Genomic DNA, 13396 nt, shown 5'->3' with positions numbered 1-13396 from the left:
GAGTAGTAAGTTGACATCAGATTTCTATTTTTGGATCCACTAAGGTGTGACTTTGCTATTGCCTAAGTATGTGGGTGCATAGCGTCACTGGGTGACACCCAGGAGGCAGAGGAGCCCATACGAGTACTGGTAGGCATCCAAGCAGACAATCCCGAAACAACTCAAACCTTCAGGCTTCAGACCCGTCAGCAGGACATCTTTCCGTTGGCGAGAGTATGAAGGCGAAACAATCTGCGAAGCCATTTCGAGGGCATATGAGGAGCTGGCCGGAATGCGCAAAAATACCTTCTCTCCACCGTCTGGTCAAGCAGGGACTGAGTATGTCAGGGAGCATACTAGATTGCTCCGGGCGGCCTACAAGGATGGAACACCTCTGGAGTGTGTAGCACTGCGGGCCATTATGGTAACGCCGATCCTCTTGTTACAGAAACCACATGCATAGGCAGGCACCAAGGACATCAGCCAACATCTCTCCCGTCGTCTTGCACTATGGAAGGTTGGCAAGATTGAGGAGCTGCTGGATGAGGCACTGACCATACGGGCGCGACTTCTGCAGCATGACATGCCACGTGCTATGACCACCTATAAGCTAAACCGTCGCTTTGCCGATCTCATCAGCAAGGGAGAAATCCACGCTGCCCTCTCACACATCTCCGAGCATGGAAAGGGAGGAGTACTGGAACTAACTCCGCAGGTCCGTGAAGCTCTGAAAGCCAAGCACCCCAACGCCCAGCCAGTGGATCCTGACGTACTAATACAAGGGGAGGTGCCTACAGTCCACCCCATTCTCTTTGAGACCCTCACAGGCGAAGTGGTCCGCGAAACCGCGCTTGCCATACGGGGAGCTGCGGGCCCCTCTATGGGCGATGCCTACGTCTGGAGGCGCATGCTAGTGTCTTTCAAGGCAGCATTGACGGAACTTTGCCATGCGGTAGCATGCAGAAGTCTCAAGGCATCTGGCTACAGCACCTGTTGACCTGGTGGGACTCAACCCTCTCCTCAACAGCCCGGGCTAATTCCATTGGACAAGGATCCTGGGGTCCGGCCTGTGGGGTTCGGTGAGGTCTTGCGGCAGATTATTGGCAAGTCCGTCATGACTGTCCTCGGGAAAGACATCACGCAAGCTGCGGGTGTCTCGCAGGTTTGTGCAGGCCAATCCTGCCGGGTGCAAGGCGGCAATCCATGCCCTGCGCCAAGTCTTTGCCTCCATGGGCACTGATGCTGTGCTGCTCGTGGATGCCGACAATGCCTTCAACCGCCTTAACCGTGCTGTAGCTCTCCACAACATTCAGTTCATCTGCCCTCCACTTGGCACTATTCTCGGTAACATCTACCGGTCACCAGCTAGACTATTCGTCACAGGTGGAATGGAGCTCTCGTCAGAGGAAGGTACGACTCAAGGCTGTCCATTGTCCATGGCAATGTATGCACTAAGTGTGGTTCCTTTAATCAGCGCATGCGATGAGGTATCCGATGATGCCCTAGCAAAGGCCATACAGGTCTGGTTTGCCGACGATGCTGCTGCAGGTGGTGCTCTATTAGTGCTCCGCCGCTTCTGGGATATTAAAGCTTGTGTACAGGGGACCTGCCTATGGCTACTTCCCGAAGCCGTCGAAGACATTCCTTGTTGTGAAGTCGGAGTGTCGGGCTGAGGCAGAGCGAGTCTTTGCAGGGTCTGGCATCAAGATAGCTGATGAGGGTGACAACTTGGCTCACAAATCGGGACAAAGGCATTTGGGCGCTGCTATCGGCTCGGAGGAGTTTGTCTCGGCCTATCTGGAGGCAAAAGTTCAAGCATGGACCAACCAGATTGAGCGACTTGCCAGCGTAGCAGCTACACATCCTCACGCTGCATTTGCTGCTTTCGTCTTCGGTTTGCGTCACCGGTGGACATTCCTCCAACGCACTATGCCCACTGTTGGTGATCACATGCAGCCGCCTCTACAGGATGCTGTTCGCAGCCGTCTACTGCCAGCTCTGACCAAGCATGAAGTGAGCGATCTGGAGATGGAGATGGTGGCTCTGCCTGCGAGACATGGAGGCTTGTCTTTCGACAACCCTGTTGAGGATTCTCCACGCAGGCACGCTGCGTCTTTGGAGTGCACCACCCACCTCGCAGCTCAGATCGCCACCGGTGGATCGGAGTTGATGGAGAGCATTCGGCTGGACCAGGCAACTAAGTCGGCAGTGCGAATTCGCCACCGCTCAGTACTGGGCGCAACAGCGACTGCCATCCAAGACCGCCTGCCGCAGCCACAACAGCGAGCAATGTCCTTGGCACGCGAGAAAGGCGGATCCAGTACCCTGACCACCGTCCCTATGGCTGAGCACGGTTTCAGCTTTGATGTGAATGGTGATTTCCACGATCATATCCGGCTCCGGTACTGTTGGCCTCTGGACAACCTGCCAGCATCCTGTCCCTGTGGCTCAGGGTTCTCAGTTGACCATGCCCAAATTTGCAAGCTGTCGGGATTCATCAACATGCGACACAATGATCTCACCGACTTCCTCGCGTCGTGCATGAAGGAGCTCCATCATATGTGGAGGTGGAGCCACCATTGCAGCCCCTAACTGGTGAAACCTTTCACCATCGGTCCGCCAACACTGATCCTGATGCCCGTGCCGACCTGCGGGTATCTGGACCGATAGCCGCAACGCATTCTTTGATACAAGGGTGTTTATCCCCACGTGTCAGGCCATCGGTCCAGGTCTCTCCCCTCCCTCTGCCGAAGGTTCGAAGGAGAGAAGAAGCGTGCTTACGGTGAACGTGCTAATGAGGTTGAGCATGGCTCCTTCACACCGTTAGTCTTCTCCTCCTCTGGTGGGATGGGCTCTGAAGCAGCCGTAGTAGTCAAGAGGCTGGCGCATGGCTTGGCCACCAAACGCAACGCTGCGTATAGCCGGGTTGTAGCTTGGCTGCGGTGCTGCTTGGCATTTTCTATTGCCAGATCTGCCATCCGTTGCGTCCGTGGATCGCGCTCTGTTCGCCGTCGTCGCTTCGACCTCGCGCCTGTCGACCTTGTCCAGGCTGAGGCGCGTCTGGCTCAGATTCTGCTCCGCTCGCCTCAATATTTTGCCGCAAAACGTTGCTGCGAAATCTTCGATATTTTGCCGAGCCTGGCACAAGAATCTCGATATTTTGCCGAGCCTGGCACAAGAATCTCGATATTTTGCTCCATTTTGCTCCGGAAAAACGTGTATTTTATCCAACTCCCGTACAATCCCGTACGTTTCATAAAATCGCAGGGTCGGTTTTTCAACACGGGTTTCCACGCATTTGTCCCTGAGTTCTTCCAAAATCATGTCGATCCACAGTGAATCCCAGTGATATTTCGGTGACATGATCTCAGAGTTAGCCTGGGCAGTGTATCCTGCTGATCGGGTAAGAAACAAGGAAATCCAAGTATCAGGCATCGATTTTACCCAACATCTCGATATTTGCTCCGATTTTGCCGGCAATTTCCGCTCTTTCTTCGATATTTTGCCGAAAGAATTGCCGGCAGGATCTGCCTGGGCCTACATGTAGTCAGGGGATTTTCTAATGGGCGCTAGCCGCTAAGCCTGAGTCATGACAGCGGATCTCCATTTCTAAAGCGTGTGTATGCAGTGTGAGTCGCTAGTGCAAGACCAGTGCTTAGTGCTTACCCTGGTTACCACCCATATACATGTACATGTACAGTGCTGGCAACTGAAATCCGACCCCCTGAGCCGTGCGCTCACATCGTAACCCTACGAAATAGAGGCCGCTAGAAAGTGAACGCACCGCCCAGGGGGTCGGATTTCACTTGCCAGCACTGCACATGTACATGACGATGATTGTACATGTAGATCTACCACACAGCTCAGGTACTTGGTAGTCCGGGTGGAAAAGGAAAAGGAAAGATAAGAATAAGATAAAAGCCTCCTGTACCTGTGTACGGGCAAAGCAAATGTGCTTACATATGACACAAAGTCTCAATACAATGAGTTACTTTTGCCCTGCCCCCACTTCCATGCAATATGCCACCGCCACCGCTGTGCAGCATCTGATGGTTCTGTGGTACTGTATTCAGTAAAAACATTGAAAGAAAGAAAGAGATACTGTGACAGCCTTGCCATATTACTTGAATAATGCAAATCAGAAATTCAGAATGCTTGTTGATAATTAACCAAATTATTCAGTGCACGTGAATACTCTTGGCTGCACATGCCATTGGCATTGGTGGCAAAAACCAAGGGCGTGAATTATTATTATTCTTTATTTCCACGATGGCCAATGGCCAATAAGGAAGATAATATGATTCAAATCAGTCCAGAATCATATAAAATCAGTCTAGCAAGTAAGGAAACCAACACATTGCAGGGGGATGGGGTTACGATGGGGTACAGTGTGAGCTACTACAGGAGCATATGGATGATAGAATGAGGCTAGACGCCATTGATTTAAACGCATGCTTGCTATTTGTTTCACGCAGGTCGGGGGGTAGTTGGTTGAAATTGTGAAGGGACAGGTTGATGGGTGAGTTGGTGTGTCGGTATGTGTGTGATGTTCTCAATGTGTATGTTCTCATGTGTCGTAGTGCATATGGCTGCTCTGTGATTGGTCGTGCAAGGTGAGGCTGTTGCAGGTGAAGGGGAGCGCGGATGTACGTGATGTTGTGGGCAAGAGTAACCTGTCGTAAGAGTTGCCGGGAGACTAATGTGGGGAATTGGAGATCATGAAGAAGTGAGCTGTGATGGACTGGTGCAAAAAGGGGGATCCGCAAGCAGATACGGGCTGCTCGTCGCTGGACGCGTTCTAATTGGTCCTTCTGTGTGCGGGTGGTGTTGGATAACACGAGACTGCCGTACTCTATAACCGGGCGAATGTAGGCGGTGTAGATTACGAGCAGACTGGGGGTGTTAAGTTGGCCTCGTGTTTTACGAAGTTGGTGGAGGAGTTTCTTGGATTGAATGCACCTCTCTCAACATGACATCTATTATATCACCCTCTGCAGGTAGGCTCTCTTCTTCTGTTGCTCATTCAGCCTGGTTAACTGAGCAAGAACCTCCGCTCTCGACAGCAAGGACCCTGAGGGATGAGTCACCCTAACATCAAAGAATTCGTCTTACTGCTGAGACCAGAAGCCCCTAGATATCCAAGCGAGCCTCCGGACGCCGGTTGGTCGTGGCACCAGGGAGCGCTTCACCAGTGAGTGGGAGAGCAGAGGAGGCTCATCGGGGATGGCCGCATCCATGGCCTCGGCAATCAGGTCACACAAAGCACTGTGCCGGAGAGTGGGGTAGGCCCCCCCCCCCCCAGTAGGGCACGTTGCTGCATGATCGAAGCTGCGCCCCTGAGCCCCTGGCAGAGAGTGGATTCATCCTATACAAGGTGGAGTTTGTCGACGCATTGTCAATACCGTCACATTACGAGTCGATATGGCATACTTGCCAACCATACCGGTTTTCCCGGTATTATACCGGGAAACTACGGTCACTACCGGCATACCGGGGCTTTTTGACTTTGATCGAAAACTACCGGTATTGGCACTGAACCATGAGTGTTCATAAAAAGGTTGTTTTGTGGTGTGACAAAGGCACACGCGGCCCTGCATTTCATAGAATCACACATGTAGGGGCGATCTGACAATAAAGAAACTCAGGTTTTTGGTCCCCCAATGAGCAATGGGTTAGAAATGAAAAAATAGAAAGAAAAAATTGCCAAAATTGTGGGGAAATACGCAAAAATAATCAAAAATTGCCCAAAAAAGAGAAAATGACCGAAATTAGTGAAAACCAGGAAAATAAGGGAAATGATTAACTGGGTGTGTGACAAAGGGATTTGCTTTGGCTCTGGGTTGGCAAGTATGATTATGGCTGGCCAGTAGCGGGATATTCCTAGTTCGTGCGTGTGTGGTGCCAGGGGCTCAGCTGTCAGCCAGCTTGAAACCCCAGGGTCAGCAGCACACTCCACCAGTACAGCAGCCTCCGCTGATTGCACAGCCCCCGAGGACCTGGAGTGGAGGACGTGTCCCCCTTCATACTCTATAGCCTACAGACTGTCAGTAACGTTAGATCTACCTGCAACTGATGCAGCTCAGGACTCAGGTACCAGGCGATACAAGCAGGATCAGTACAATCATGTAGATCTACAAAGTACAAACAATACACGAAACCGGGTTTCATGTATATTCATGGTAGATATCTACAAGTCAGGTCATTAGATAAAACTTGTTTTGTTGAACCAACTAAACAACACGATTGTCACACCTGGCACTGCAGGTTCGTTTCTTGTATTGCACCTTCTGATTGGTTCCTTAGTTGTGTTTCACTCTTTATAACCTGATGCATGGTATGTTTGGGTTGTCTTTTACTTGGAACTATCTTGGAGCTAACTAACCTTACTTGGAAAAGTTACGTTGGTAGCAGAGGATGGTTCCATCCTTCTGCACACCTCCCGGGGACCCATTGCCGCTTCCTCGGCCTCAGCGAGTGCCGTCGAATTCACCGCCGGACTAAGGCCGGATACAGAAGAAGCTGAACCACTTGTGTTCGATGGATCGCCTTCAGAGAAAGGGTATTCTCGGTGGAACTCGCTGTCTGTTCCAATTCTGGTAAGCTACCCGTCTGGGTATTTAGTTGGCAACGACCGTCTTTGGTTGCCGACGCATCATTTTCGACGTGGGAGCTCTTGAAGGAAGCCTTGGAGAGTGTTTACGGCCCCGCTGCACGACAAGCAGGTGCATGTTTACCCCGACATGTCGATACAGAAGTGGAGTTTCGATGCGTAGATCTACGTACCAGTGCGGTACGTGACGGAGTTCACCGAGCCTCCAGTTACCACAGCTCGACGAATTGTCGAAGACTCTGTAGTTTTTCAACGGCATGCATCCAGTCATGAAGCATCAAGTACTTCGAGAGCATCCGACCCGGACCACTCTAGAGCGGCCACGACAGTTGAACACGTCCAACGCTATGCACAGAGTCGGCAGCCGCCTACAAGGCATGCTCCTCCACAGTGCTTCCGCACTCCGTCGACGAAGCTTATGCAAGTTAGTTATTGAGGACGGGCGCCAGCAGCTCCCTGAAGCCAGTGAAGGCTGGCGGATGTTTCAGGTGCCGCAACGTAGGTTACCTACATGTAGGTGGCCAAGGACTGTCCACAGCAGCGCCGGGATTTTATTTTATTTTTTATACGGAAGTACACAGTCCAGCAAACAACGGAATGGGAAGACAGACACCAAAGGCAAAGAGGAGACATGTTCAACAGCGCACCAGTGCTGGCCAACACTGCAACAGCATCCAAACGCTGGTCGCCAGTAAGGAAGGGGGGGGGGGGGGGTACGCTTACTGGCGACCCACTGCAACCTACCATGTGCAGAACCGTCTCATGATCCCCTGCCGCAACCGTTTCGATGCCTTCAGACAAGTTAGTGTCAGAAGACTGAGAAGACCCATGCAGTGTGCCGGATGACGACACTGTTAGTAGAGGTATCAGATGCAGGGCTGCAGCAACTACTAACTAGTATCCGAGGGCCTGATCAGCAATGTCTGTGTGGCAGCCACCAGCGAACACGACTTGCTGCAAGTAGTTGTAGTACTTGTAGCAGTTGGCAAAACAAACAGCCATGGAGCGGTCGTCCTGCCCATTGACTCCGGATCGACCCACGACTTCATTGCTGATGCGTTCGTCAAGAAACACAACCTAGCAACGGTCACCAAGCCGCCGGATACGCTACGCGTTAGCTTAGCAGACAGCTCCAAGTCGTCGATTCCCTCCAGTCTACGGCTCCACTGAAGGTTGTTGTTCGGGACTTCAGTGAGACACAGGAGTTCACCGTCTTTCCTCTTGTCGCTATGATGTTATCCAGGGTAAACCCTGGTTGACTCGGCACAATCCCAAAATCAACTTCAAGACGAATGAAGTGAAATTGACCAGTGAGCCCGTCATTGCCAAGTCAATGCCAGTGCCGGCTGACAATGCGCCATCCAGAGCAAGTTTGCTAATCTCTGGACGGCAAGCTCGGCATGCGCCTCGTGACGGTGTGCAAGGCTACCTGGCGTGGGTGACAGCGGATGCAGATGAGAACGCACCAGCAGCCACCCCGTCTCTGCATCCTCCTCTGAGGACTCTCCTGCAAGGGCACACGGATGTCTTTCCGGATTAACTTCCGCCTCAGCGGAGTTAAAGATCATGAAAGTTTGCTAATCTCTGGACGGCAAGCTCGGCATGCGCCTCGTGACGGTGTGCAAGGCTACCTGGCGTGGGTGACAGCGGATGCAGATGAGAACGCACCAGCAACCAACCCGTCTCTGCATCCTCCTCTGAGGACTCTCCTGCAAGGGCACACGGATGTCTTTCCGGATTAACTTCCGTGCTGACTTCCGCCTCAGCGGAGTTTGAGATCATGAAATTCATCTCTAGGATGGAGTGAAGGCACCAAATCACCCGGCCTATTGCTTGTCCAGACCAAAACTAGATGAACTGCGATCTCAGCTGGCGGAGATGCTAAAACACGGATTCATCGAGCCAAGTAAGTCGCCGTTCGGCGCCTCTGTGTTTTGTTTTGTGAAAAAAAGTTGATGGCACTTTGAGGATGGTGTGTGCCGGACTGGAGCAGCTGAATAGAATCTTTGTAATGAAAAAGGCATGCTTGCCGAATGCCAAAGATTTATTTGACACCGTGCAGGGGAGTCAGTATTTCTCTAAACTCGATCTTCGTACAGGATAATCATATAATCGAATTCAAGGTGCCACTGTTCCCAAGACTGCTATCGATACCCCATTTGGGCATTATCAGTTGAGAGTGATGGGGTTTGGCTTGATGAATGCTCCCGACACGTTTCAGTCTCTCATGAACTCTGTCCTCCAGGCCTTCCTGCGCAACTGTGTTGTATCTCTCTGGATGAAATCCTGGTTTTTAGTTGAACTCTTGGGAGGAACATCTTCAACATGTGAGGGAGGTGTTACAAATGTTTGGAGGTGTTACAAATGTTTGGAGGTGTTACACATGTTTGGAGGTGTTACAAATGTTTAATACGTGAGAATGAACTCTATTGCGAGTCCTCCTGGAAATGTGAGAGCTTGGCCTACAAAACGTTCTGTACCTAGGCCATCGTATTGACGGGTTCTATATTGCGCCAAACCACAACAAGATCGAAGTGGTGATGTGCTGGCCACCTCCTAAAACAGTTAACCAGGTTAGACAATTTCTTGGCCCATTACTTCAGAAGATTCATTAATAAGTACTCATTCGTTGCACGTCTGGAGGAAACAACGGGAAAGCACGCGCGGTTTGAAGAGGCAGGTGCTCATCTCGAGTCTTTGAAGTCTGCTCTGTTGAATGCGCCCGTCTTTGCTCTCGCAGATTTCGACAAGCCATTCAAGGTGGAATCTGATGCTGGTGATTTTGCACTTGCACCGGTTCTTCTAAAGCTGATGCTGGGCACCCAGTAGTCGCGGCATGCTCTAGCCGAAAGTGGTCACCAATTGAAAGGAATTATACTGCTCAGGGAATGGGGTGCCAATTACGCTACAACTGCCAAACTGTTCACCCTGTTCTGGCTATTATCATCTTTGATATTCGGGAGGTTTCGCTCTACGTAATTACGTATGAAAATAACTTAGAACCTGCACGCTATTTTCATACGTAAAAGTCCACGCTGTTGGGTTTCGCTCTGCGTGATTTCTCCACGGCTGCCAAGCATGCCTTGTTGCTTTGGAGACGCGTCGGCTGCATGCATCCACCACATGCACCATGAACCGAAACCGCGTTTCCATTTGTTTTCTACGCGGTGTGTACCTTGTATTTCGCACGGCTTGAACGTTGCCATGGATAAATCTTGAAAATTTCGAAAAAATTTAATATTTCCGAACGTCCTACAGAGGAGCAGACCCAACGTAGGCAAGAGCTTTCCTATGGAAATTCGTAGAGAGATTTACATGTATGAAAGTCGCCCTTGCTTCCCGGCGTCTACGACATACGGATTTTCATACGTACAGTAACTTCGCTAATAGCGACTGAGGATATAACGACAATTCGCGCATAACGACAGAATTTCCATGCCCAGAGCAAAGTCCATTCTACCTGTATACATATAATGAGACTTCGGGTATAAGGACACTTCGCGAATAAAGACACTTTTCTGATGCCCGGCCGAGTGTCGTTATGCGCAAAGTTGACTGTAATTACGTAGAGCGACCCCCCCCCCCCCCCCTATTGTCACGTGCGCCCATTAGAAAATCTGCTGACTCACCCCATGAAATCATCGCATTACTTCGCGGCTGTGGCGACCTCTGCAGGTGCTCATAAATGTCTAGCCAGGTATTATCTCTCAGGGGCCGTCCGTAAATATTGATGTTTTTTCAAGACGATATTTGTTCATTTCTCCCCCCTCTAAACGAACATACACATGTTTATGCAAGGGATCGATATTTTTCAATGAAGTTCAATTTCCTCATGAAACGTGACCAGCTGCCACTCTAATGTCACCATACACCTAGGTTTACGTTGCCACGGTCGCACAACCTTGCCATGGCTATGCTCACGAGGTTGACTTTCACTTTGTGTAGGTCATAAACTACATGTTCGAACAGCGCCCGTCCATAGATAGCGTTCGATATTTTTTCCTGCAAAGACGAGACGAACAGGGCCCAAACCCCCCCCCAAACGAACGAATATCTTCTCTAAAAAAACATCGATATTTGTGGACGACCCCTTAGTCAAATCCCATATAATATAATATATTATATGGAATTTGATATATCCCACCCATAGCTCAGTGGTTAGAGCATCACTGGCTACAAGCGAGGGTCCCTGGTTCGAGTCCTGGTGGTGACAGTCAATTTTTTCTTCAGACTTTTCCCGTTTGTCTCTTTCCCTCAAACCAGAGGGTGCAGCCAGTGTGCTAACAGTACTCAACACCGCGGAGGCAGAACGTAATACACAGAACAACGAGGGCAATCAAGGCTTGTTAGTCGCTACTCAGAGTTTCATGCTTTCGCAATCATCAGGCAACATGAGGATGGCACTGGCCATGCCAGCATATATGCCAGGAGAGGATGGGTTTTGTAGCGCTGTATGAAAAGCTGTGTGTGAATGTGGGGGCTGTATAGGTTTCAGCAAGAGTTCATAACCCCCAAGAGTGTGCAACTGGCATTCACCCAGTGCTCGGCAAAATTCCTACATTACGTCATGCGCAACTTGTCATCCGAGGTAAATTTGGGTTCCTTGCGATTTCTGGAAACTATACTCGGAACCGCTCCTAACTCAAGGCTGTAGCCTCGACATTTCGACGCTTTGTTTGAAGACAATTCGGACGTGCAAGTCGTACGTTCTCGAAAACAAACTCTTTCTTCAAGAAACCGACAGGTAGAAGTGAGGACGCTGTCAATGATGCAAGTGTAGCTTGGCTGGGCAAAAAATATTGCATGGTCATCGAGGATAATCATTCTGATAGCTGTGCATGTGCAACTCAGCCGAGAAATGCTTCTTCGACGCATTCCCAATTTCCTCAATCATTTAAAATTATCTCCGAGGAAAGCACCCGAAATATGCCGAGGGCCCGGGGAAGAAATAATTATATTTTTGAAGAGAATGATTGCACTAGCGCACTGGCGAAAGAAGAAGGCGATGGAGAGTCGCCATTGGCATCGAAAAAATAGTTTCGTCTTTGGGATCGCGCGCGTTGTCTTCTTCATCCGGGACTCAGATCAGAATCGCAGTTTAGGCTGTTCCCTGAGGAAGCATCCCGGGTGCAAATTTTAGAAGAATTCATCAGCATGACTCATCACACAGCACGAAAAATGACGCGATGAAGGAATTCCGCCGAGCGGGCCTCCATACAGGAACTGATCAGGAGTTGCACACTCTTGGGGGTTATGAACTCTTGGTTTCAGGGCTAGTGGTGTTGTTTCAGGCAGGAAGCTGTGTGCAGAGTGTGTGGTTGTTGTAGGCAGGGGACTGTAGAGGCAGTGACAGGGCTAGCAGTGCAATGTTAGCACAGAATGTGTGGCTGGTGTGGGCAGGGGGTTGTGAGCAAGGTGTATGGATGTTGTAGGCAGGAGGCTGGAGAGATAATGCCATAGCTAGTAGTGTGATGTTAGCGCAGAGTACATGTATATGCCTGGCGTGGGCAGGGTGTTGTGAGCAAGGTGTGTGATTGGTGTAGGCAGTAGGCTGTGGAGACATTAGAGAGGTTCCGGAGTACGATTTTTCGTGCCAAAATCCGTAGAGGCGCTACGGATTTTCATGCGTCGTTTTCGAGCAGTGAAATATTCCGGAGTACGGAACTTGTGTGTTTGCCGTCATTGCCTAGGTTACGATCGCAAACACGTCACATTCCCGCGCTATGCCTTTTTTGAAAATTTGTACCAAAATCAAAACTTTCCGCGGAAAATCGATGTTTCTCGTAACAAAATTTGTACGCGAAAAATCTTTCTGCACCCGATGATGCAAAATTTCCATACAAAACAATAGTTCGTATGAAAGCCAGTCCACACGGATTCTCCGTGCCGAAAAATCGTATGGAGCACGCCTCAAAAAATCCGTAGCCCGGAACCTCTCTATTTTAGGCGACACCGTGGTATTTGAGGAGATACTTGTTCTCGTGCCGGCACTTGGACACCATTTCCGAGCGCTTGTTGAGGCTGGATGGTGATTTTAGCGTGTTCAGGATGTGGTACTTTTCTCTGGTTCAGAGGGAACACCGCTTTGTGATGTTGGTGTACACTCGGGTGCCATCTTTTATCCTCCACTGGACTTCGTACTGGGCGTTAGATTTCTTCAGGTTCCAAAAGTGGTTGGAGAATTCAGTGCTGCTGGAGTACTTTTCGTATCTGATTGTTGTCATGTGGTTGGCATGGCAAGACTTGAACGGTGGCGCCGACATACCGGTGTATTCTTTCTTGGTGGGGCCTGACGTTATGGATGCTAAATAGATCTGGGTGGAGAACCGCTTTGTTGTGGCATGCAACTGTAGCTGATTTTGATGGTGTTTTTTGTAAATATATCTCTGAGCTTCGACTGTGGAGGGAAGTGCTTCTTGGTGAGGGCCAGGAATCTTCCACCGATGTTCCACGTTACGTTACGGCTGCAAGGCGGGTTGTACGAATCACGTTCCTCTTCCTTTTCTTCTTTTTGCTCGTTTGCTGTGTGAACTCTAGCGTGCTAGGGTGTAGAGTAAGGAAAGCTATCACCGACACCTTCAAGACTCTAGGGCTAAAAATGACTATAGACGGCACCCTGAACATCACAATGAGCCTCTCCGCGGGGAACCTACCAACCGTACTGAAAACCCAACGACACTCCACTCCAATCACCCACCGCAAGTCCTAAAGAACATCCCAGCAGGAATCCACAACCGACTGGCAAACATCTCCTGCTCAGAAGCGGTGTTCCGTGACACTAATCCCATATACGCGGAGGCCCTCAAC

This window comes from Sycon ciliatum, chromosome 4 (genome assembly GCF_964019385.1).
Source record: "Sycon ciliatum chromosome 4, ocSycCili1.1, whole genome shotgun sequence".
Taxonomy (NCBI): Eukaryota; Metazoa; Porifera; class Calcarea; order Leucosolenida; family Sycettidae; genus Sycon; species Sycon ciliatum.
Note: the sequence above shows the minus strand (reverse complement) of the source record.